Source organism: Nematolebias whitei, chromosome 1 (genome assembly GCF_014905685.2).
Source record: "Nematolebias whitei isolate Nwh7 chromosome 1, NemWhi1, whole genome shotgun sequence".
NCBI classification, from domain to species: Eukaryota; Metazoa; Chordata; class Actinopteri; order Cyprinodontiformes; family Rivulidae; genus Nematolebias; species Nematolebias whitei.
In genome coordinates, this window is record NC_056498.1 from 60,996,143 (window position 1) to 61,023,716 (window position 27,574).

At 38.5% G+C, this 27,574-nt stretch overlaps 1 protein-coding gene across 1 annotated transcript in view; it reads left to right on the top strand.

Moving 5' to 3' along the window:
• chrm3a (cholinergic receptor, muscarinic 3a) overlaps positions 1–27,574 on the top strand; it is a 128,038-nt gene that overhangs the window by 32,156 nt on the left and 68,308 nt on the right. Inside the window, exon 2 of the mRNA XM_037686121.1 lies at positions 6,861–6,975. The gene's annotated coding sequence lies outside the window, so the exon portion shown is untranslated. The remainder of the gene's footprint in view (positions 1–6,860; positions 6,976–27,574) is intronic.

Genomic DNA, 27,574 nt, shown 5'->3' on the forward strand with positions numbered 1-27,574 from the left:
GTATGATCTGGAGACAGTGGCATTGACAAAAAGACAGGAGAAAGAACTGGAAGTGGCAGAAATAAAGATGTTGAGGTTCTCCTTAGGAGTGACGAGGCTGGATATGATTAGGAATGAGATAATCAGAGGTACAGCACAGGTTGAACAACTGGGAGATAAAGTTAGGGAGGCCAGACTGAGATGGTTTGGACATGTCCAGAGGAGGGACAGTGGGTATATTGGTAGAAGGATGTTAGAAATGCAGCTGCCAGGAAAAAGACAAAGAGGAGATATATGGATGAAGTTAGAGAGGACATGAAGGTAGTTGGAGTGAGGACAGAAGATGCAGAGGACAGAGTGAGGTGGAGGAGGATGACTCGCTGTGGCAACCCCTGAAGAGGGAAAAGCCGAAAGAAGAAGACGATTTATATAGGACAAAGTCACAACAGAAGTCTTCTCAGGCCACTCAACAGAAACATTCACATACACAAAAATTCAATTTGTAACATTTATCTAAGGTAGGTACTGTAGGTAGCCTGCATATGCATTGAATCTTCATTTTGTCGCAGTCTCCCATCCTGAGCAAGGCAACAAGGCAACAGTGGGAAGAAAAAACTCCCTCATAACAAAAATAAACCTCCAGCAGAACCAGGCTCAGGACAAGTGGCATCTTCTTCGACTGGCTGGGTTTCAGAGGACAGGAAGGAGGAATGGCCACAGAAAGACAGGTCCAGAATGGAGGCGAGCAAGTCCCCCACTAGGAGGAAAGACAAAAAAAAAAAAGCATTTTAAGATGGAACTAATTACAAATTAGATAATTTAGATAAAAGTCTAACTATTGTTTATTGTTTTTCAAGCAACAAACTACATGATGGTACTTCATTTCCATACTGCGACGCAAAAGTATGAGAACCATTTTTTTAAATGAAACCAAACTCGTTACACAATTGAAAGTCCTACGTAACATGTCATCCATTGCCACTCCCATGTGCTTAAGAGCAACTTGTTATTTGTCCAAGAAAACACATGAGAACGATGTTTGTGCTGATGTAGGAATGATACGCATGATGCATCTGAGACAGAAACGAACATCTTATGGAGTGTTTTAGAATGACCTCCGGCTCTCTACGGCGCCAGTTGTTTACAGGAAGCTCATGTCAATCATGTTAAACATACAGTATAAATTGGAGAACTTGTTGATGAAATGAATTCATGTAGTTGGTTTAAAAGCTAATTTTGCTCAGAGACGATCAACAGCAGTTTCTAACAAAGCTGATGATTATTTTTGGAGAGCTTTTAAAGTTTTCATCTCGTTCCTGTTAAATTGTGAACATGATAACGCACCTGCATATTTACAGTAAGAAATCTTGATATGCGGTTGTTTATGTATCTAAAATGCAGCATAATTCAATTATGCGCTAGAATTGGCTGCAGAAAGCAAAGACTGCCTTCGTGCAGAACTCTTTGGAGAGATGCCTTTTAACAAATGTGAGAGGCTGATTGAGCTTTTTGGCAAATTTTCAAGGCCTTCTTGTTCTTGTGTTGTGCCCTGCTTCTTGGAAAGATTACATAAGAACACAAAGCAACATGCAGTTTTGCAGAGTACTTTTAGTGTTTACATTTTTGCAACAGTGGTAATAAATATGTTTTTGAACTGTAGCAAAAAAATAATAATAATGGCGATAAAAATTTTACTTCTCAAAGTTTCCGTTTTCATCTGAAAATCCAAGTCATATATAGTCTCCAGCCTTATGTTTTTTTGATTTAGAAAGAAGACATTTTATAGTCTTAAGCTTTAACCTCATGCCCCATAGTTCATTGAATCTGTCTGCAATGTCTCTTACTCTCTGTCTCGTTTTCATCTTCACCCTTCCTTCCTTTACAGCCTCCTGGGCTTCCTTGTGGCTGCCTCTTTTCCATCTGTTTCCCAATCAATTTGGTCTAATTTCCTGTCAATTGGTCCACCTCCACTATGGGTTAAGGCTCATTTAACCGGAAGCATTGCGTGTTGAGATCATCAGCTGTAGTTATGGTGATCAGTCCATGAACCTCTCAGCATACGAGGAGCTTGTAGGCTTTGGTGTTTTGAAGTTTTAGATGTAGCTCTTTATGATTGTGCTTGCTTGTGTGTGTGCAGGAGACGAAATGGCAGCATTTAGCAGATGGCTCATCAAATTGACTCATTTTAACAGCATGAAAGCTTAATGAAGAAAACAGTGTTCCTCAGTTCAGGTTTCTGTCAAAGCTTGGGCGTTTTTTGATCTAAGAGCCGTGTTCTTACGGGTGCAAAACACAAATTTGCATTTAATTCCAAAAGACGGTATAAGTGAATCAAATATGACTGTTTAAATGAATTTATTTAACTCACTGTGCGTGTCTATTCCCTTTAAATAGTAATGTTGTTTCCATTCAACATTTATTACTCGTATTTCCCCAGCTGTTGGTGCTTTTGTCTTTAACCAAGCCCCGTCTACAATTCATGCGGTGCAACAAAACACGCAGCTTACAGAGCAATCCTCAGCGTGCACCGTGGAGTGACAGAGAGACGTCTCTTTGCTCTCATGAATTTTAAAGCAAGCTTTAGCTCACAAAGCGGAGGGGTTGAACAGAAGGAAGCAAAGCAGCTTCACTGGTCAGACAGCTGCACAGATATTAACTTCCCCCCCAATTTATATCAACCTGAGAAGACACTGAGGAAAATCTTCTGGACAGTTGGCAATTTACTGGTCTGGGTAAGGTATTGTCTTGATTAGGCGATTCTGGCCTCTGACTGCTTATGTTCAAGTTTTGTGGTTGATATGTATAAACCAATTAGTACAAAACTAATGGATGTGTCTGGAGAACTCATTTAGCCTTTTTGCTTTACAGTATCACATTTATACAAGAGACTGCTTTGTACTTCAGCACATCGGTGCAATGGCATCCAAACTACGTGCAAAACCTCATGTGTTAAAACAGTCTTCATTTTTGCAATGCATGCAAATACTGATTTAGTTTAATTGTGCAATATTATTCCCAATGCAGCGCTGCAGTGTCTGCATGCTGCTCATGAACTAGCCAGTCTTATCTGTGGGAGCAGATGGAGAGCATCCAAGTAAGAGGCTCCGTCTGGCTCCATGTATGTCATGAAGAAGAGGATGACCTTGGCTGTGTCCCAGTCACAGTTCAACCACAAGAAACGCACTGTTTTTGTCCTTTTTCCTCCTGTCTTTCTGTACATGTCTGTTTTTTTTTTTTGTCTCACGTATGCTGCTAAACAGCTGGAGACAAAATGCACTCCCCCACTCTATCATACTCAGTGAGACGCAGAGAAGCTTGTGAAGCATTTACGTGCAGGTGATTAGATAACCAATCATTTGTTGAATCTATTCTAAATGGATACATAATTTTCCTTGAGAATTAAAATTATTTTAGTGCTTTATATCACCCCCTCACACATGCAAGCATTTATCCCATTTCCTTACATAATAAAGTGCAGTACTTTAACCATACACCTGTAGAACTTGAAGTTTCTGCTTCAACACATAAATGGAAGTTTGACATATTTTACACAAATCCCTTAAGCACTTTAATCAAGGGCAGTTTTCAACGTTCTTTTTAGTTGTGAGCTGCCTCCTGATAAATCACCAGTGAAAAGGCTGTTAATGGACTTCCTACTGATAAATTCTACAAGTTTTTCTTGTAGCTTGGACCTGAACGGGCTGAGATAAGGGGCTCTGTTTAAGTAGAGGGATATGGGACTGTGGATAAAGGTGTCTTGAGATTTGCACTGGTTATGCCTAATCTGCCCAATCTGCTCTGTCGTGTTTTTGTTGTACCACAGTGGCTGCGTGCTGCAGTTGTTAGTCCCTTCTGTTGACTTGAGGAAATACAGCAGGCTAGTTAGGCCTTGTCAGACGAGCGAAAATAGCTTCAGCATTTTATTAAAACATTCTGTCTCTCAGATTACCATAAATCTGTGATGAGAACCACAATGTTTAGCGTTTTGGAAGCTAGATAAAGTAAAATACAGTATTTAAGATGATGTTTTCTATCTTTTTTCCTCATTGTAATTTATATACGCTGGTTATGTTCGAAACAAAACTGTCAAATACTGGTTTTACGTTGAAACAACAGCACAGTTTTACTACACTTGTAGTAACAAGATTTGTTAACAACTTTATCATCTCCTACTGCTTTTTGTCATAGTTTTGTGGAAGAGACAATAATCCTGACCCATGCTGTGTGTGACCTAAAAGGCAACAGAAAAGCTTATATTTTGCAAAGTACACTTAATCGCTAAAAACATGTTGATTTTATGTGACACTTGCCATTATAGCTTGCTGCTTTACATTTTGATGCATCATGTTTGTTTGTAGAGATCACTTCTAACATGTACAGCAGCCTGAAGGTTGAATTTGTGAGTTTGGAATTAGCCACAGATGAGTTGTTCTTGTTAAATTTACAAACTGTTTCAAAACTAATTAAATCCCCACAATTTATTGTATTTGTATAGAAATTACCAGTACAAGAAGAAACCTAACAAAATGTGTGCTTTTGCACAACTTAAATCAACCACTGTTTTATTACTGTAGTACAGAACTGTACTGTAGTGGTACTTTGTGGCTTCACAAAGCCTTTACCTGGTGCAAACATGTGATTTTTTTTCCCCATAGTAAAAGTCTTTTAATTAAACAAACCTCTCAAGTCAGTTACGATACTGTTGATTTTAGTAAACTGAAATGTTTTATACAGATATTTTCCATTATAAGACTGGGAGAGAATAGTAAATAACGACTTTCTATGTATTTTCTTTAAAGAAGTACCCTTCATGTGTATGGAGGGTGGAATGTGACAAAATTAATTAAATAAATACTTCATGAAATAAATAAATGTAAATAAATAAACACAGTGAAATATTTAAATGCATTTTTCAATTAAAAAAATCTTAAATGACATTTAATTATTTAATGTTATTATTATTTAAAAGGTGAATTTATTTATTTAATGGGACAATAAATAAATTAATTGTGTATTTGATAATTTGATTGTACATTTAATGATTTAATTATGTATTAAATAATTAAATGAAATGTTTAATTATTTAATGGGCTATTTAATGGTAAATTTATTTATTTCATGGTTCATTTGTTTATTTCATGGTTCATTTATTTATTTTGACATTTACATTTATTTATTTCCTGATGTATTTATTTATTTAATTGTGCCACATTCCACCCTCCATACATATGTGCTGTATGACATGTTATTGTCAAAGATGGACATATTGTACATGCATATTCTCTATCTGGATAATTACCAATTCATAATATTTTAAAGAAAAACTCCTTTTACTCCTTTGAGTATTTTATAAAACTGGAGGTTCAGATTTGTTATTGTTAAATATGTAAATTAAAACCTGAAATAGAAAACTGTCTTGCTCAGTCTTCAGTGCAGCTCCAAAATAATTATAAAGTTTTTGGGCAAAGCAAAGACCTAAATATTGGAATTAAATGTCTCATCCTTAAAAAAAATAAAATAAATAAAAACAGAAAACAACAAATGATTTATTTAAATTCTGTGGGGCTAATTTTTAGACGCAATGCAGCAAAAAAAAATGTCATCTCTATTAAAATGATGCTAAAACAATTGTTTTTGCTCAAAAACATTATGTGTCTTTCAGAAATATGTCCTTCCACTTTAGCTTTCAGGTGTAACTTTGTATTTTTAACACAGAAAGAGGACTAGAGTGCTTATTTGTTTAATAAAACTGTGGGTAAATAAAGCGTTGAATATTAGTATCAACCTTGATCATCTTCCACTTTTTCACTATTTTTTTAATTAAGCCATTTGAACTTCCATTTTTATGAAATGTATTTTTGGTCTGGGAACCAGTCCATTAGTCCTTGATTATTTTTAATGACTAGCTCATTCTTTTGTAGTGGATTCATATTTTTTTCTCAAAACTTGAAGACTGTTTTAATGAGCTCTCCAAAGGTCTCCTTCCTTAGCCCTTGGCTACATCCAGCAATGTGCAGCAGGCAACTCTACTAGACCCAGACTATATAAGGCATGAACACTTCCCTAGACATGAAGACATGCCATTCTTCCTTTTGACAGATATTATCCAGTGGAGAATAGTAGCCAAATAACTTGAGTAGGTCTATGATTAAAACACGTTGCATAAATAAAGCATTAAAACGTCAACGTTGGTGTAGCTGGCAAGATACATCACAGAGAGTAGAAAGTAGAGGTCTGACTGTAACATGTGTCAAAAATAACCTAAGTTGCAGATTGAAGATTTTTGGCTTCATTTTGTAAAGAAAAATGTATCACTTGGTGTGAAAGTGCCATTTTTGCTTAAGGTGAATGTCTGAAGTGTTTTAGTTTTGTCTCCTGTTGAAATATGACTAAATTTAAATATTACAAATGTGTGTGTGTTAGTGTGCTGAGCCATCTATCCATCCATTAAGTTTACCCGCTTCTTTCTTTTTGGGTCGCGAGGGTCACTGGTGCCCATATCTAGCTATTACTGTGTGAGAGGTTGGGCACACCCTGGACAGGTCACAAGTCCATCACAGGGACACAGAGACAAACAAGACAACCATTCACTCTCTCACTCACACCTAGGGACAATTTAGAGTTATCAATCAGTGGTCTGTGGGAGGAAACTGGAGTACCCGGAGAAAACCCACACATGCATGGAGAGAACATGCAATCTCCACCCAGAAAGGCCCCCGGACCAGGATTTGAACTGGGGTCCTGCTCGCTGAGAGGCTGCAGCTCTACCAACTGCACCACTGTGCTAATAGATATTTTTTCCTAATTTGGATGCATCCTTTTTAACACATTCTCTCCTTTTCTCTCCTTTCCCCTTTGTCTTGCCGCCCTTTACCTTCCAGACGTCATGATCCGTCTGCAGGAGGATAATCGTGCACCCCCAGTTGATAGCATGGACACCAAAAAGCACTCTGCTGAAAGGTGACCTCGAGACACTTCACCTCCCCGCAACATTTGGTGAGTTAAGCGTGAGAGAACCCCACGTGCTCAGAAATGACACCAGCTCTGCTGTCTGCAGTTCCAAACCATGTTTTAATGCTCAGGTTAGAGACGTCAAATAAAATCGTCTGAAACAGAAGATGGTGTCTGATGTTAGCTTTTAATATAAACAGGAAATAAATGATCATTTGACTCTTTCGTTAACCTCTTTAGAGCGCAGTTTTGATGACCAGAAATGTGATTTTACTAATAATAACGTTGCTTTTATTTAATCTTTGAATTAACCATTTATGAGAGTTCAGCAGTTTGCGTTCCACACTCTAAAACACATTTTAAGGATGAAATATGAATCAACTAAATAGTTTAGACAGACTGAATGTATATAAAATGCACATGCATGTTGCAAAGCATTTTAATTGTGAGTCTCAAACTTTAAATTACCTGCAGATCAAGGTCAAGGTTTCTTTATTGTCATTCTCATCACATGTTGTACATGTGGTGGAACGAAACTGTGCACACAGGGTCCCAGTTACATCCAACAAAAGTATACATTTTAAAGGAAAAACAGTAATAAGATCTAAGAGATGAACTAAGAAATACGCCAAACTAAGAATACACTAAACACTAGTAGTACAACAACAATACGCCGAACAACAGCAGCACGAACATGAGTCTGTGTGAGCAGATGAGTACGAATGAACACAGCAGCGTGAAATAAATCAGCAGCATGTGATCAGCAGCGTGATAGTCAGCAGCACATATCAACAATCAAGCGGCATGATTTTTTTTTCACTGTGAATATCCTGATTAGAGATTCATGAGTCTAACAGCCTCAAGGTAGAAGCTGTTCCTCAGTCTAGTGGTTCTACACTTAATGCTCCTCAACCTCCTTCCTGAGGGGAGTGGGGCAAAAAGTGTGTGTGCTGGATGAGTGGGGTCCTTCATGATGCAGGTGGCTCTCTTCCTGCATCTGGAGGCGTAGATGTCTGTGATGGTGGGGAGACTGACTCCAGCAGACTTCTGTGCAGCCTTCACCACTCTCTGCAAAGCTTTTCTTTCTGCAGCTGTGCAGCCTCCATGCCACACGTTGATGCTGGAGCACAGGATGCTCTCCACTGCACACCTGTAGAAGGAGGTGAGGACTGAGCTTCCCAGACCAGCTCATCTCAGCCGCCTAAGGAAGTAGAGTCTCTGAGCTTTCTTGATCAGGATGATGGTGTTGTTGCTCCAGCTCAGGTTGTCATTCAGCTGCACACCCAAGTACAGTACTTGTAGCTGGAGACCACTTCCACCGCAGATGACAAGAATTAGAAATTTATTATGAGAAAATCTGGGGGGAAATGGGATTTTGGGTGTGAAAAGTACTTGAATTACATATACCAGTACACTTTGTGGGCACAGTACTTTAAATTTTGCCACATATGCATTTAAAAGTTGAAAAAACAAGAAAACCTTAAATAATCAAAGATCAACTAAAATCGTAATAACTGGTTTTCTATAAAGGGATGCTTTTTACAGGCTGGAGTGTGAGAGGGAGAGTATATCTGAATCAAAAAATAATTTAAAAGTAAGACTTACTGTGCACAGTTTTTATCTCATGTTCCCTGGTCACTATTGCTTCACTGATCTTGCTCACTGGTGTCCACGCAGGATTCTGCAGATGGATGCACTGAAGTGGCTGCAAGGAGCGAACTGCACTTTCAGTTATCAAAAACATGATCCTGGCTTTTCCATTCCACATGACACTCCAGTCAATCTTATATATTTAACATCCTCCTGTTCAAAACAGCTGCTCTGTACCATCGTGTTTTATTTATTATGGACATGCTCATCATCGTTGTGTCTTTAACTACATAAAACTACATTTAGTGATAAGACCAACTAACTTTTTAATCACACCCATGTGTGAATTTAATCACTGTCAGTGGAGGGCTATCACTTTTCCCCTTTCGTTGTACATTTACAAATTCATTCTAGATGTTTTGTGATGTGGTGGAGTTTTCTTTTTGCAGGAAGCTCTGCCGTTTAAGTTGGTATGTTCTCCTTATGAATGTGTGTTTTTTTTTCCGAGCGCTCTGGTTTCCTCCCACTGCTCAAAGCACGTATGTCATTTTAAATAGAGGTTCGTTACTGACCCTAGGAGTGTGTGCGCAGATAAATGTTTAGGATTCTTTAGGCCTTCGGTGTGTGCTTCCTCCTCCATCATCATTGTTTCTCTAAAGCAGCTAACATCCATGAGTTTTGTTCATCAAAGAGATCAGTAATGTGGTTTTTGTGTGTGTCTGTCAAAAATGGACATCGGAAGCAATTACTTGTTAAAGATTTTATTCTTGTTTGTTGTGGTCAGTTGTCTGACTACTCCTACACTTCCATCTTTCTTAGAAACACATGAATGTTTCTAAAAAAACAACAACAGTGACTTCATTACAAAGCTCAAAGTTTTTCTTACTGAATGGCAAACTATTTTTGTTAAATTTAGCAAAAACCTAAATAATTTAACCAGTGACTGAATAGGTTCCAAATTGCCAAACATGACCTAATTTCCTTTTTTCATTTTAGCACGGAAAAGATATGCAGAGCAACATCTAAATAAATTCAAAATTATTATTACATATTATAATTTCCCTTTTAGCATCATTTCCATCTAAAAGGCATTCCACAATACAACTTCTTAAAAATATTAGTCAAATCTGAAAAAGAGCAACACACACACACAAACACACACAAATCTATCAACCTACAAAGCCTTGTGGACCTAGCCTTGTTTTTTTTTTTAAAGATTAGCAAAAACTGGGAGGTAGCAGGAGGAGTTTTAAAGCCATCTGCAAGTGATTACCTGCGGAAATGTAAGCACATACAAAGCTGACAAAAAATAAACAGGGGTAATAATAATGTGTTCTGATAGGAACAGTCATAATACCAAAACATTAATGTTTCTACCCGTCCTTTTACTGATGCAATCCAAAATGATGCGTAATGTGTTTAGAGACCCAGAGGATCACATATTCTGGGAAACGAAGGGGCATGAAATGAGAACAAGGGCAACAATATTAAAGGTAATGTATAACACAAAGGCAGATAAGTAGTTTAGCAACTTAGCAGCTGAATTATTTTTTGAGTCACAACCAAAACTGAAGAGGCTAGTCTTTTTAGTTATACTGCCTAATTTATTGTGAAATTACAATTATTTGCAGGTGTAAAAAAAAAAAAAAAAAAAAAAGACCACCCACCTAAAGTTCTGTTTTGAACTGTTGTGGACACACAGTGGCCAAAATATCAAAACGTATTGTTTTATTGAGATTCATTTATTGCTTGTTTTATTTACAAGTGACCATGACCATACAAAAAAAAATGCATGCAATTATTTGTATGTTAGCTAATCTTAAACTATAACTTTGTTTACCACAATCCCACCTCTGATAGTAACCTCTAGATCATTGATTCTCAAACTTTTTGGGTTCAGGGACCCCCTCATAACCCTCATGTTTATTAAATAATTTTCTTCAATTTGTCTCTTTATGAGATGGACTTGCGACCTGTCCAGGGTGTGCCCCGCCCCTCGCACAGTGATTGCTGGACATGGGCACCGATGACCCCCGTGACCCAAAATGGAAGAAGCGGGTAAAGGATAATGGATGGATGGAATTTGTCTCTTTAACACGTTGGAAATATTTGTGTAACACAAATACTTAAGACCTGTTCTTGTTTGGTTAATTTGAGCCGGATCCTGCCGGACCAAGATCTGGGAAAAGCCCTTAAAGCACCTGAAGGCAATGGTAATTGAAATTGGAGCAGAACAACATGCAGGACTGAATTCAGCTGAGAAGAGTTTGGACAGTGAAGTGTGTGGGTGGGGTGGGGTGGGGGGCGTTGGACGTTTGACAGAATCAGAGCTGCTCTATTCACAGGCTTTTCTTCTTGCTCTCTAAAATAGTAATTTCAATTCAACGTTTATTTATACAGGTTGTTATTCTCACTGAGTCTCGAGGACTCATTTACAAGACAGAGCTATTTTTAATCAATTTAATCAACAGATGTTTAACAACCGGTTATAATACACTAAAATGCAGGAAATGGCATCACCTTTATTCCAAATTTTCTTGGGGAGGACCCACGGACACCCCCCCCCTCCCCCCCGGCACCACCCAGCCATGCCGGACCACCTGCTATTTAGGCATCAGTTGGTTTACAAATTAAGCCCTATGCAAGACCGATGCCCTTCTTCTTTCTCTCGTCCTCTTCCTGCTTTTTTGCTCTCTGTCTTGTGTATAGAAGCTTTTATTTACACATCTTTCAAATCATAAACTACTATCATGGATCTGGTAAGCTGGATTTTCAAAGCAATCAATTTTTTTTTTTAACCAAGCAACAGGGTCCTGGAGAACCCTCATGCCCTTCTGAGACGCACGCAGCAGGGTACGTCATGGATCCGTGGGGGGCTGGAAGTTGATGTGCCTTTCCGTATTGTCTCAGGAGGATACCGAAGATGTTTATATCATTGGAATCATGATAGCAGGGTGTCTGCTTTTTGGCACTGGTGGATACCTATGGTTTCGGCTATTAAAGAAGACGGTGGCAGCAGTTTTGACCATGGCAAAGCTGCTGGCCTAGTGTGAAGGTTTGATTCGTGCTTCAAGCACTCAAAATCATCTGATTTATTAGCTAAACCGTAAGATTGGAAGTGCTTTGTGAGAATTGCAGGCCACTTGCAGCTTCTGGGACTCTCCAGCATGTTGGGGACAACCTTGGAGGGAGCTAATAAGCACGAACCAGTGGAATGCCCACTAATCTGGCCATTTTGGATCGAAAGTTCCAGCAGGACTCAAGGCGGACAAGAAACAAGTCTGCCTGGAGAAAAACAATCAACTGTGGCTTATCTGAATCTGACTCCCCCGTTTTGCATTGAAACAGGCCGACTTATCAAATATTTCCTGGGATATGTGAAAACTAAGAAGGCTCTGTCTATTATCCCCACCCCACCTCAACAACTTCTGCAAATGCTTATCAGAGCTGTACCGGCTGACACCAACATCTTAAAAGGACTATGGCGCTATCTGGAAGTGCTTCATGGACAAATCTCACTGTGTTGTTGTCAAATGAATATGTACTGTATTGCGTTTATAAATGTGCTTGCTGGTAGTTTTTTGATGTCTTAAATTGTGTAGTGATAAGGACAAGATGTGAAGAGATATTTTTGTTATACCACTATTCTTTCCTCACGGCCTTTTCCCCTTTTCTATCTAAAAGAATATGGGGCCGTGCTCTTAGGAGCAGCAGCAACATGCACTCCGCCCATCTTTCGGACGACTATAAGAACATAATCTCACTCTACTTCGGTGCAATGATAATAAAGCTTATTCTGATTCTTTAAAAGTGTTAATACAATTTTTATACTTTTAAACATGGGGTATTTTTCATTCAAGACAATTAGCAACATTTTTAATTTCAACTTCCAAAAATTAGTTTTGAAAAAATTCACAGCATCAAAAATCTCTTTAAAACGTTACCTATTCACATAATGAACATAAAGTATTGCCTATTCTTCAAATTATTACAAAAAACTCTTTCTATAAACCTGAACAGAATTATAACAGCAGCAATTATACCAAGTAACAGGGCTTAATTTGAAAACTGATTAATGCTGGAACTTAAATAGTTGGTGGGGGTCTCTGGGTCCTCCCCCAGAAATTTTTGAGTAAAGCAGATGTGCTTTCCTGCATTTTGGTGTATTTTAACAGGTTGTTAAACATACGCGCTTGTAAAAAACGATTATTTTGTTTTGGCGGACCCCTAAGCACCGGCTCGTGGAACCCTGGAGGTCCAGGGACCCCAGTTTGAGAACCACTGCTCTATATTAAAGTGAGATAGAACTCTTTAAATCATGGATGATGCTACAAAACTTGTTTTAATGACATTTTTACCTCCAAGCATCTTGTTCATATAAATTTTATATAAAATAAGTAATCTTGGGTGGGTGTGAGAGAGAGAGGAGGCTTGTTTTGTTTGAAAATTAGGTATTTCATTAAAGTAATGATTGATGTCAGACATTAATTTGAAAGTGGAGGACCTCAGGTTATAATTGTAGCAATCATTTAAAGTGAACATACAGAAAAACATTAAAACCAAGAAAGCTGGATAAGAGGAAGGTAGATTTATCAGTGAAGTAGTGGCTACTCGGTGAATGCTGCCGCTGAGGTGCATGGTTCGTCACTCAGCCTGTCCCTGACTGCGGGTTCAGCATCTAGTCAGAGTCAGAGTTTCTTTATTGTCATTCGCACCTCATGTGGTACATGTGGTGGAGCAAAATTATGTACACAGGGTCCCAGTTACATCCAACAATAAAATGTCTAAGAAAAACAGTAATAACATCTAAGATATGAACTAAGAAAAACATCAACTAAATATACACTAAGCACTCATAACATAAAACATTGAACATCAGCACAAACATGAACATGAGTCTGTGAGCAGATGTGCACGCATGAACACATCAACATTGAAACAGATCAGCAGCAACATGAAACAGATCAGCAGCAACATGATATGGTTTTTCACAGTGATTATTCTGGTTAGAGATTCATGAGTCTAACAGCCTCAGGGTAGAAGCTGTTCCTCAGTCTAGTGGTTCTACACTTAATGCTCCTTAACCTCCTTCCTGAGGGGAGTGGGGCAAAAAGTGTGTGTGCTGGGTGGGTGGGGTCCTTCATGATGCAGGTGGCCCTCTTCCTGCATCTGGAGGTGTAGATGTCTGTGATGGTGGGGAGACTGATTCCAACAGATTTCTGTAGAGAGGTTAAAAGCACTCAAGCATTGAACAGACCAGTCAGTGCACATTTAATTTGGGTTTGTGTTATCAAGAGACTCAAACTTATACAATAATAAAAAAAAAATGTATGTGTGGTAGAAAGCAAGAATAGATGCATCATTTCTTTCACTTTACTGCTTTGAATAAAATTACCTGTTTAAAACCATTTATTTATTCTTTATTTTGTAAAATATTAGTTGAGATTTGTGTTTAAAAGCAAATGCCAATCACTTAAAATGCTTCTAAGACTTTTGTTTAAACCATCAATTTTCCATGAACTTTAGGATTTGTACTTTTGTTTAAATCTGTTTATCTCTACTTAGTACTTCCAAATTTGTTTTTGTTTTTTGGATTTGTAAAATAACTTGTTTTACTATTTTTTCCCCCCTCCAGTAAAATAAAAATAAAATGCTGCAATAATGACATTTAAAAACATTTCAAAGGTTTTCTTTTCCGTTTTTCATATAACGCTGTTTAAAAACCTGCTAGTTTGTTTGACCGTACAGAAAATGTGTTTTTAAGCTTCAAATTCCTTTAAAGTAACAACAGTAGTGATGCTCGACTCGTACTGTGAATGATTCATGATGCCAGGGCAGTGGACCTGCTGTTTATGCTGTCGTTTAAGATTTTCAGCACTCACTGCAGTTCTCCTTTTTTTTTTTAAGTAGGCAGATAAAATTAACTCTTTGCAGCAGGAAGTCCCAGAAATAACTACGTTTAATCATATGTAAGCAGGTTTTTAAATGTGTGTAATATCTATAACGCATCATCATCATCCCTTCTTCAGGGATTGCCACAGCCAGCGATCACATAAGATTTGGCAAGTACAGTATTTTACACCAGATACTTTTCCTGACGTAACCTGGGCTTGTACCCACAACCTCAGGATTACAAGACCGTACTAACCACCGAGCTACCACAGTTTATGTAATATATTAATAGGGCTGAACAATAAAACTTTTATCACAATATATTTCTTAATTTTGGTCGATAACGATATAATTCCGGTATTGATATAAACAATATAAAAGCCTCAGAAAAACTGTACAAACTGTACAAATAAATGCATTTTCACCTTTTATTTGTATTTAGCCTTCAAAGAAATTTGAACAGGGACATGTTGGCTCAAACTTTTATTGTGCTTCATCTTCTGACTCTCGGCATATTCTATCGAGTGGAAACTCTTCAGATGGAACAAGTTAGACGTGTTCCCCCTGCTAGTTGGAACGACTCACCCTCACATTTTGCAGCACACTGAAACCTGCAGTTTATTGGATCTTAGATAGCCGGACCACTTCCACACCGCCAAATTAGTCTTTCCTCTCTTATCAATTATGTCATCTGCCTTCTCTTCACTTGTGAAAGCTTGTTCCGTCACATTCTGACGGTCATGGGTACTCATTTTGAAGCGAAAACACCACGCTTAGCCTAGCCTAGTCTGCGACAGCTAACTCCTTCTGGACTCAAGCGCTGTGTTTAGTGTATGTCACCATGCATTTACAAAGCTGTGTCATGGCTTTTTCTGTTCAGGTTGAAACAACCGCCGGAACCTGAACAGAAAAAGAAATGTCAGTGAAACGCTGTAATCATATTGTAATATATATTGTAATATTGAAAATGTGCTTAAAACTCATAATCACCTTTACTGAATAAAAGTATATCGTGATATATATCAATATCGAATTATTGTCCAGTCCTATATACTAATAAATATATTTAAGTTATATTTTGTCATGTGCCTGCCAGTAGAAAACTGCTTGCCATTTCTGTCTGCTGCTTTTCCTGTTTACAAAGTGCCACGGCAGCCTGTTACAATACTGGGGATGTGCATGACAGGCCAGAGTGACACAACTCCCATCACACAACTGACTCCTGGATGTCAGTTCTGTTGAAAGAGCCTGAAAACAATAGATATAAATCAGGCTTCAGCCCCTGCCATCATCCCTTTGCATTTGTTTCTGGAAATCTAAAATATGAAGTCTTAGAACAAAAGGTGATCTACAGCGAGGAAACCAGTATAGTGAGACTTCATTAACCAGTTGGACTTTGTATTCAAATAATTCAGACATCATAAAAACTCATTTGCTATTCAGCTACAATTATCAGAGACTCAAACTTGCATTTAATGAACATAAGTTGATTAATATGCACACTCAACACAGACACCTTGTTCTCTGTTCCCTCTTCTGCAGCCCTGCATAAATGATATTTTGCTGAATCCTTAACAGGAGTCATTCTGTCAGCACAATGGTTTGGTGGTTAGCACTGTTGCCTCACAGCAAGAAGTTCCTGGGTTCGTAAGCGCAATCATCCAGGTAGATAACAACAAAAAACGTTTAAATTGTGTCATCTGGACCGGTTTCTTTAAGCGAGAAATGTTTTGTCTCCCATCTGGAAGACTCCGTCAGTCTGGGGCCTGCCAACCAGATCTGTCCCATAGGTAGCCTTCATTGCTGTGTTTCAAGTCAACCTCCTTCGTCTCCTGGGAGACAAAACGTTTCTCACTCAAAGAAACTGGTCCAGATGACATGGTTTCACCTTTTTTTTTTTTTTTGTTGTCATCTACCTGGATGATTGCACTTACAAACCTTTTCCTAACCACTTTGGCCTTGGTTGTCCTTAAGATGTTTCTGTGAGTAGCAAGTTGGCCACCAACAAGTTGCACATGTTGATTGATTGTTTTGGACACATGGGCCCTGCTTCTGAGATTCCAACAGGATATTGGCTTGAAACACAGCAATGAAGGCTACCTATGGGACGGAGTTTGTTGGCAGGTCAGACTGACAAAGTTTTCCGGATGGGAGACAAAACATTTCTCACTTAAAGAAACTCGTCCAGATGACATGATTTAAACTGTTTTGTTTCAAGTTCCTGGGTTCAATCGTTGTTTTGGACCTGTGGTCTTTTTATGGGGAGTTTGCATGTTCTCTTCGTGTTTGCTCTGGTTTTCTCTCTGGGCACTCTGGTTTCCTTCCACAATCCTAAAGCATGCATGTTAGGCTGCCTTCAGGCTCGGGCCTCCCTTGCAAAAGAGATCTGTGATCTCAGTGGGATTTGCCTGGTCAAATAAAGGTTAATAAATACATTTGGAACACATTTTTTACTTTTCCTGAAGCATGTCTCTTGTTTTCTAAAGGTTTGCCTATTATACTGTCTCCTTAATCATATTTCAAGTCATTGTTAAATTAATTCTTGTGAAGTTTTATTTGTGTTTTCAAAACTAAAGCATCACAGGATTAAATCTTGCTAGTGGTTAATATCCTTTGCCACGTTGATCCTTTTGTATAAAACTATTAAAAGTAGAAATATAGTTAAGACAAAAGACAGGACTTGATCAGTTCCAGATGCAAAATGTAAAATATAGTTATTAATGATTATTTATATGTCTTGAAACAATAAACGTTTGTTGATGTTTATTCTGTTCTACAATTCCTCAGCTGCTGGTCTTTTAAATTGTTGCTACAGAAAAGAAGCACAACATACTTTACATTCAATTTGTTCAACATAGTAACAGTTTGGTGGTGGACGTTAAATCTAACCAGAACATGTTGCAGGAAAATAAATGAATGAATGACTACAGACAATCTCTCCACCCCCAATCCATCTTTTTACCGTGAAAAGCTATTCATGCCATCTGTGTTAGCTGCTTTAGGGGACACTGGTAAACTTCAAAACGACACAGTATGGTTACCAAGATGGAGCTGCCCTGCAGGGATGAAGTGAAGCCTCTGTGCACAGATTGAAGAAGTCATGGGTATTATAGAAAGGAGAAGAAGAAGTAGCAGAGCTGAAATGCTGCAGGACCACAGCCGTGACATTGTGTCTGATGACTTTTTATCCACGAGTCAGGGCTTATAGCTGCTGTCATGTCAAGAATGAAAGTTCTGTCACTCCCACTGTGTATGTCATAAAAAAGTAATATGTTGTGACCTTCCCTCAGTATGTGCAATCAAATGCAATTTCTCTTTATTTTTCTATTTGCTATTTTAGTTTAGAAATAATATCTCTTGCAGTTTGTGTGCAGTTTGCATCATTTAGAAGAGTGTGTTCTGAGATTTAAGGGACTGACAGCACAAAATATATTGCACATAATGAGTCTAATTGGTCTTCAGTCAATTTGGCAGGCCTCGTTCTTGCTCTTAACCTGCTTAGACTCAGACTGTTTTGTCTGAAGGCAGCGTTGGCTCGGAGTCCTGCTTCTTTCTCTTACTGTGTTTTTGCTAATGTGAGCTTTCTCCTTTGTGATGGATTTTCCTGCTGCAGGATTGCCATATGCTCAGATTTAATCTTTTATACCATAACAGTCTCAACACTTATTATGCCTTTCAGGTGCTTCTTAAATTTCATTATCGCTTGGTAGTGCTTTAAGATCTATACTCATACCGTTGTGGTTGTGCACTCAATAGACTTGAAATGAACAGTTTACAAGAGTTTATCTGCAGAAAGCCAAAACTTTGCATGATTCATGAAATTCTGAGCATTTTTATGCCTAAAGTTTGAATTTTATATCATATTTTAATGCTAAAAATGCTGTTTATAATTTTTTTTGTCTTTTAACATGATTAAAAGCAATTTAATGTTCTTACGTATTGCCATATTACATGTTAAAAACGTCGCGTGTTAGGTTTCATCGAAGCAGAATTGCAGTGTAAGGCACAAAACAACATTAATTTAGAGTTAAGAAAGTCTCTAGTATCCAAGCAGCATTAATCACCTCAACATATTTTTTTCTAATTATTGCCTAAAATCACATTGTCTACTGAAATTCTGTCCAAACTTCAGCCGCAAAACTTTTGTTTTGTGTGAAAACTCCCTTCTGTTTTACCTTTCGCTTCCCACCCACAAAATTCCTTGCTTTCATTATCCTTTCTTTCTCAGCTGTCAGAAAGCACAGTTTCATACCTGCTGCAGACAATGTCCAGATGTATCTTTCCCACTTTTTTCCCTGCAACATGAATATATTTTTATGTGTGGTTTTGATTGTTGCAGTTCTTCAGCAGACATGTTTTTTTCTGCAGGAACACAAAGTTCTGATCGAAAAAAACAACAATGGTCAAAGCCCATAGGTGTTTCCTATCAAAAATGCATCCCATGTACTCTCACGTTCGTTGAGGCACTTTAGAAACCTTTAGCCAAGAATGTTATCAGAAAAAAAGACAAAAACAATCTGTATATGTATATATATATATATATATATATATATATATATATATATATATATATATATATATATATATATATATATATATATACATATATATATATACATATATATATATACATATATATATATATATACATATATATATATATACATATATATATATATATACATATATATATACACATATATATATATATATATACATATACATATATACATACATACATATATATATACATACATATATATATACATACATACATGGGAATAGGTCCTAAAAATAAAAATAGTTAGGCAAAATTTGTAAACAGTTGCCACCTACCGTGTTTGTTTACTTACGAAAAAGCTGAAGTATAAAATAAGTCAACAATAGCGACATCTTTGGAAGAGTTGTTTGGGATCGAGGAGACCAAGAATTTTGTTGAATTGGTTTGCGTTTGCACTCAAATTGGAGTATGCAAACCACTGGAGTAAACATTTTCAAACTGTACCATTTGACATAGTTCAATATAACCTTTTTATTCAAGGATTCAAGGTTCTTTATTTGTCATACGCACCACATGTGGTACCTGTGGTGGAACGAAATTGTGTACACAGGGTCCCAGTTACATCCAACAAAAATATAAAATGTAAAAGAAAAACAGTAATAAAAGGTCTAAGACATGAACTAAGAAAAACGATAACTAAAAATACACTTAGCAGTAGTAGTACAAAAACAATATGTTGAACAGCAGCACGAACACGAGTCTGTGTGAGCAGATGAGCACGAATGAACACAGCAGCATGAAACAATCAGCAGCTTCATGATGTGATATTTTTTCACAGTGATTAGTGGTTAGATATTCGTGAGTTTAACAGCCTCGGGGTAGAATCTGTTCCTCAGTCTAGTGGTTCTACACTTAATGCTCCTCAACCTCCTGCCTGAGGGGAGCAGGGCAAAAAGTGTGTGCTGGGTGAGTGGGGTCCTTCATGATGCAGGTGGCCGTCTTCCTGCATCTGGAGGTGTAGATGTCTGATGGTGGGGAGACTGACTCCAACAGTCTTCTGTGCAGCCTTCACCACTCTCTGCAAAGCTTTTCTTTCTGCAGCTGTGCAGCCTCCATGCCACGTGTTGATGCTGGAGCACAGGATGCTCTCCACTGCACACCTGTAGAAGGAGGTGACGTTACGTTTGATATAATTTGCAATGAGTACCTTTAGTAGGGCAATACTAAACACTGACCTTTTCATAGTAGCTTTAACTTTGAGCTGAACTTTGAGCTGTTTATGTTGCTCTTTTTGCCATTTTATTTGAAAAAAAAAAAATCTGTATGCGTTTTTAGAACTGTCTATTGTTGTCGCTGTTGTCCATTGTTATCATCATTCCTTGTTGAAATCAGGTCTCTCTTGTAAATGAGTCCTCAAGGCTCAATGGGATTTACCTGTCTAAATAAAGGTTGAATGAATGAATGAACTTTAGGGCAGCTGTGGCTGAGTGGTTTGAGCAGTCATCCTCCAATGCAAGAGATGGGGGTTTGATTCCAGCAGTCACATGCCGAAATGTTCCTGGGCAAGACACTGAAACCCTTATTGCCTTTGTGTGTCCCTTCGGTGTATGAGTGTGATAAAGCACTGATTATTCTTTGTACAGATCTAGTAGAGTGCTGTATGAAAGGGTAAATGAGGACACAGAATGTAGTGTGAAGCGCTTTGAGTATCTTGATAAGTGAGAAAGGAGCTATATAAGTACAGTTACTATTTAACTGTATCCTGGAAACAATGTTTTCACAAGTTATATTTATGCACCATTAAATATTATCTCTTAGTAAATAAACAAAATAAAAACAAAGCAGCAACACACACATTGACAAAGTCAATATGAAGCTAATTTTTGCAAACCATCATAACAATTTAAAATCGATTACCCATTTTGCTCGGATTGTACAGCTTAAATCAGGACACAAATTCTACCAGAATGACTCAATCACAATGGAAGTGTTTTATCATTAAAGGATATTGACTACAACACAGAAGTATAATTTGTTCCTGCACATCCATGGGGAAGACAAAAAAATGTCTGTTTGGTTTTTAAGTGCATGTAGCCTTGTTGGTTAAACAAAATGTATGCTTTCTGCAAATGCATGGAAGTTATTACTGTCTTATCTTTGTTGTGCACAGTAAAAACCACAGATTATCTGCCACTGTATATATGAACAAGAATTATATTGCTGGTTCATCATATGTTAATTCATAAAATTGTCACGAATACCTGCACACAAAGACTAAATTTAGCCATAGTGGGAGCCTATAGACAGTGCTTCAAGACTAAATATTTAATTAGCTGTCTTAGACTACAATTACATTTTATTGAGATATTTATTGATTTGCACTGCACGGGTTCTCCATGCGAATTTGTATGTTGTGAATGTAAAACGAACAGAGGTTGGATGGGTGGAGCTGGATGTTACAACTTGCAAACAGAGCTCGCTCCATCAAGTGGAGAGGGAAGCATGGCAGCCAGAGTCAATGGAGTGAGTGGGCGAATGGCGCGGAGCTAAAAGCGTGACAGGTTTGGTGGAGAAGCTTGGCAAACTGAGGAGTAGGAGCATGATGAAAAGCAGGCAGGAGGCAGATTTGGGTCTGACTCTGAAGCACATGAGAGACCGAGGGTACCAAAAAAGTGAGAATAAACACGGAACCTGTGCTGCACAAGAAGCAGATGCTGATATCCCATTGATCAAGTGACGATATTTGGCAGAGAATCGGCTTGAATACACACAGGTCTGAGTAGCTGAATGGTTTCATTTGTGCAGTTGGGTAAATAAATGAAACATTTCAACAGCTTCAGGACAAGTTGCCTCCAAAAAAATCAAGTATTTATATTCTCCTCATGTAGACCCAGGATAAGGTCAGTGATGCACCACATTCATGGTGACATTAGCATTTAGCTCAGTTTTAGTTTTTTATGGTTTTTTTTTTGTACAGTCTCCATGAGCCTGCATCATGGTGGTAGATGCTTTATCAAAGGAAATGTCACAATATATCCTCTAGCCCTTTGAGTAAAAGGCAGCAGTATAATTCTAGAGTTCTTATCTGCAGTGCCTGGTGCTGTTCCAAATGGTGTGAGCCACTGATCACAACTGAAGCAGAGGGCCTGCAACTTTGCAGTTTTATGATAGTTCACAAATCTTCATAAATTCTGTCACAAAGCACTTACTAACAAGACTTTGCATGTTTATTATCCTGTGAAAATGGGCTTCCAGCTTCTCCCAAGTTACTTACAGTAACAAATGACATGAAAAAGAAGCTTGAAAATGACTTATCCTCATTTCCTCTTTTGAACTTCTGACTGAGCAGTTTAGTTATTTGGCTTACACAACTCCAAAGGAATTTGTTTCTTTGAAAGTGTGTGATAGAGATCAAGGCATCTGTCATACTGGTGTGGTGAAGAATCTTCAAACTTTACTGTACCTGCTGTGTATTTTATCTTGGGTGTGCATCATATGATGATAAATTACTACATATTCCACATTTGCCAAGCTTCTGATAACTGAAAACTTCTGAGTGGAACATACAGCTCTGATGAACGGGCCAACTCTCCGCTATTTTATTCACCCAAGTTTCAGTATAAGCCAAACCAAACAAAAAGGAAACATCAAGACTTTGACATTAAAGCATAAGAATCAAAGTAACTTCATTAAAAGAGCTTTGGGCTCATCTTCGAATGATTGTTCGGTTCATCTTTGTAGGGCGTTGTGCAGTGTGGTGCTTTTTCCGCAATGGGCAATTGTTGCTCAGCTGAATGTATGAAAATGTATATATTATTTTCTTTATCTCAAAGAGCAGTTGGCTTCTCATTTATGTTCTGTCACATTGTCCTTTTATAATTTCCATCTTGGATATTCCCTTTCCCCCCCTTATTTGTGTGCCTGTGCTTCTCTGTCCTCTTTTGCTCCCTTTATTTCTTTTTGACCAGGCCGTTCATTGTGTTCTGGGCGTCACTGAGAAGCCTGTCCTGGTGCGATGCATTGTGCAAAAGTGTAATTCTCAGTTATAGCTCCTGTTTGATAAAGACTGCTTATCGTGGAAGGGAACATTTTTCCTGGAGACTTTTTTTTCAGCCTTCATGCTTCGAAAGTGAAATGAACAATGTGTTAATTTGCAAAAAAAGAACAAAACAAAAAGAAAAAGGTTTTTACTAATGAGACTTATTACGTCATTTAACAAAACTTAATGGATTCACCTCATCGGTAAAGACAATAAAACTGTTCTCACGGGATGAAAATGGATGTTCACTTTTAACTTCAAAGTTTGATTGTCTTTCACTGTTTTTCCATTGAAATCAACCAGTTCATCATGTACTTTACTTTATTCTTTTCCTCGTCTCTTTTCTTGATGCAAATGTTTGATTTGTCTCTAACCTTAGCTTCACCTGGATCCAAACCTCTCTTTTTAAGGAGTCAAGGTGTCTGAAGATCCTAATTGATGATTCTGGCTTTAATTAGTATAGCCTGTTTTAGTGATTCAGCAATTCTTTACAGGCTATGCTAATCTGTGCCAGAATCAGCAATGCAATTTGGATGGATGCATTTCTCCGTGATGGAAATTTAGACAGTTTTCCTGCACTGCTGTCATTCCCTTTAATTCCTTTATTATTTATTGCAGGGCTTGAGTCAAGACTTTGAAATAAAGCTTGAAAAAAAAAAAATTCTCCTCGGGATGGATGATCACCAGGAAAGACTTTCTGACAAAGTGCATGTGTGCAGCTGCAAAATAAGTTGTAACAAGTAAGAACAAAAAGACGGTGATCTATGTCGTATGTGCTGCAGTCAAGTTGCCTTTACTGAGATTGTTGGTCAAGGTCTTTATGAGTGTAAATGTCAAAGATGATGTCACTTCTTATCAGAAAATGTGAATCATTTGTGTGGAATGAGACACACCACAGGTTCTATGGCTGCTACGCTGTCTTGTTGCTTTTTTATTGTAATTAACCCAGGATCTAAAAAGTGTGTAACCTGTAGCCCTTTAATTTACAGTGTGCCACTCTTCTGAAAAGATGTCATTATTGCTGCAGGAGCTCCTTTGACCTCCATAAAGGTAAATGCATAATGACAGCTCATCTGCTGTTTGTGCAGATGAGCTCACACTGGTCTTTTTTTAAGCCAACCAACCCAAGGTTTGGGATCAGACATTTCTGTGAGAGCTGTACTCAGCAGCAAGTAATCTAGCTAAATTATATGTTAATGCAGTGCACATTAAATAACAGCATTTTAGTAACTTTTACACCTTAAGTAATAAAACTGAAGCTTACTTTGTATCCTGATGCATGCTCAATAATACTTTGCATCATCTGAACACCCCTAAAAAGAAGTACCGTATCTTCCACCGCACACGTTGCTCTGCCCTATAAGTCACATCAGTCCAAATATGTCTAATAAAGTGGAAAAATCCATAAATACGTCGCTTCACCGTATATGTCGCATCTATTATGCGTCATCGCTGACGTGTCGCCTTTGTTACACATCACTGCTGACAACCCAGAAATGTGAGCTGAACCCATAAATGTGGGCCGGTGTTGTGCCAAAAATCAATTGGCTGCCAAATGGCAGTTGCGGGAGCGTGCATGGAAGGACTCTAACAAGAATTTAACAAGATTAACACTTAAAAACAAGTATTTGTTTGCTCGAAATTACAGTAAATGTCTGTCTCAGTTTAACTTTTGCTTAATAAAAATAAAAAGGCTTTAACAGTCAAATCAGCTGCATTTCAAAAGTATTTGCTCCCTCGGTGCTCCCGGGAGCGCACAGACGAGAAGGAAATCAGGAAGGAGGATTGCTGCACATTTCTTAGAAATTTAACAAGATAAGCACCTAAAACGGGCAGCATGGTGGCGCAACTGGTAGAGCTGCTGCCTCTCAGCGAGCAGGTCCCTGGTTCAAACCCCGGTCCAGGGGCCTTTCTGGGTGGAGTTTGCATGTTCTCTCCGTGCATGCGTGGGTTTTCTCCGGGTACTCCGGTTTCCTCCCACAGACCAAAAACATGCATGTTAGGCTGATTGGTAACTCTAAATTGTCCCTAGGTGTGAGTGAGAGAGTGAATGGTTGTTTGTCTCGTTTGTCTCTATGTGGCCCTGTGATGGACTTGCGACCCGTCCAGGGTGTACCCCGCCCCTCGCACAGTGATTGCTGGACATGGGCACCAGCGACCCCCGTGACCCAAAATGGAATAAGCGGGTAAAGAAAATGGATGGATGGATGGATGAAGCACCTAAAACAATTATTTGCTCAATGTTATAGTAAAGGTGTGTCTCAGTTGAACTTTTACTTAATAAATGCATTTTATTGTTCAAATTAGCTGCATTTTGCCAGGGTGGCCAAGCGAAATGAAGCTGATTTGACAGTTGCTTCAAGTGAGCTGGACGATGATGGTGGGATATATGGCAAGCCGATTGTGTCACTAATAGCCACTTTTACCTATTGCATGATACGACATGTCATACTACTCGAGTGCCATCTAGCGGCTGAAAATGGTAGTGTTCAATATTTTCAGTCATAATGAATGAAAACGGTCATATCTCAGCCAAAAATTGGTTTATAAATATGGGAAAAAAATCCATAAATATATCGCTTTGGCCTATAAGTCGCAGGGCATGCAAATTATGCAAAAAACTGTGACTTATAGGGTGAAAAATATGGTAGTCATGTGTGAAACAGAAACGGGTCATTAAAGTTTATGAAACTATGAGTCAATGGCCCCAAAAAAGAAAACGATGTTCCAATGTCATAAAATGACAACTCACGCAAAGTGTTTATGGCTGCATTTGTTTTCTAACAGCTGCGAGTTTAAACTTATCAGCTGCCTCTCATTCAGGTTGGGCAGGACATCCTTGTAAAAGAGATTGATGATCTCAATGGATTTCTTCCTGGTAAAATAAAGGTATAAAAAAAAGTGTTCTTTGCTCAAATATGTGTGAGAAATGCAGGCATTATGGAAAGTAATACATTTCTACTATGACTATCCCACTTACCACAGTGACCAATCTTAAATGGACTTAATTTATACTGCATGATACTTTTCTAATGTAAATGACCACTTAGAGGTCTTTACAATTGCAGCCACATGCACTCATTCCCACACACAGTTATACTGTGAATTATGCTAGTTGTATATCTGTCAACCTCGAACACCAAATAATGTGCAGTGTGAGATCCAGCATTTGGCTCAAGAACAGTTCAACATGCTTATACAGTGTTGTGGTGAGTAAAGAGGGTCCAAATTACAAACACGGAGGTACAAAAATATTAACTGTCCATCCATTTTCTTTACCCGTTTATTCCATTTTGGGTCACGGGGGTCACTGGTGCCCATGTCCAGCAATCACTGTGCGAGGGGCGGGGTACACCATGGATGGGTCGCAAGTCCATCACAGGGCCACATAGAGACAAACGAGACAAACAACCATTCACTCTCTCACTCACACCTAGGGACAATTTAGAGTTACCAATCAGCCTAACATGCATGTTTTTGGTCTGTGGGAGGAAACCGGAGCACCCGGAGAAAACCCACGCATGCACGGAGAGAACATGCAAACTCCAGCCAGAAAGGCCCCCGAACCGGGATTTGAACCAGGGACCTGCTCGCTGAGAGGCAGCAGCTCTACCAGTTGTGCCACCGTGCTGCCCTAGTATTAACTGAAAGTTTAATAATGAAAATTGAAAGTGGGCAAAACAGCAGACAGAAAAATTCTGGCGCACACGAGGTGAAGGAAGGCAATACAGACTAAAGAGGCTAGACCGCAGGGAAAGCTTTGGTAAGACAACAGTTGGATCAGACAATGAGAAAAGGTGAGCGGGGAGTTCAAGTACTGTGAGGATAATTACTGAGATGAGGAGCAGGTGAGCTTAACGAGCAGATGATGTGCAGCTGTGAGGAGCTGAGGAACCAGGGGAGTTGAGTGAAACAACGGGCAGTGAGTCAGGGAGCAAACAAAGAGATATGCTGAACACATGTAAAGAGATAGACAGAACAGGTAAAAGAAAAAAGACTGAACTGTAAACAGAACAGCAAAAAGACACAATATACACAAAAAATATAAACTCACATAAAGTAAATGAACACTTTCTGCTATAAAACTGCAAAACAAAATCAAATGTTTTGTGTGTTTTTCAAGTAATGTAAGGCACCATTAAGTGGATATTCTATTTATTTTAGTGCCTAAACCTAGCAAACAAAAAATAAGTAAACCAACCAATCAATCAATAAAGACAGACAGATGGACACACAGACACACACACACACACACACACACAGATGGCCAGACAGATGGGTACACAGACAGACAGACAGATGGGCACACAGACAGATGGGCACACAGACAGACAGACAGATGGACAGACAGACAAATGAACACACAGACAAATGAACACACACACAGACAGATGGACAGACAGACAGATGGACACACAGATAAATGGACAGACAGATGGACACACACACACACACATACACAGATGGACAGACAGATAGATGGCCAGACAGACAGATGGGCACACAGACAGATGGACAGACAGACAGACACACACACACACACACACACAGATGGACAGACAGGCAAATGAACACACAGACAGACAGACAGACAGACAGACAGACAGACAGACAGACAGACA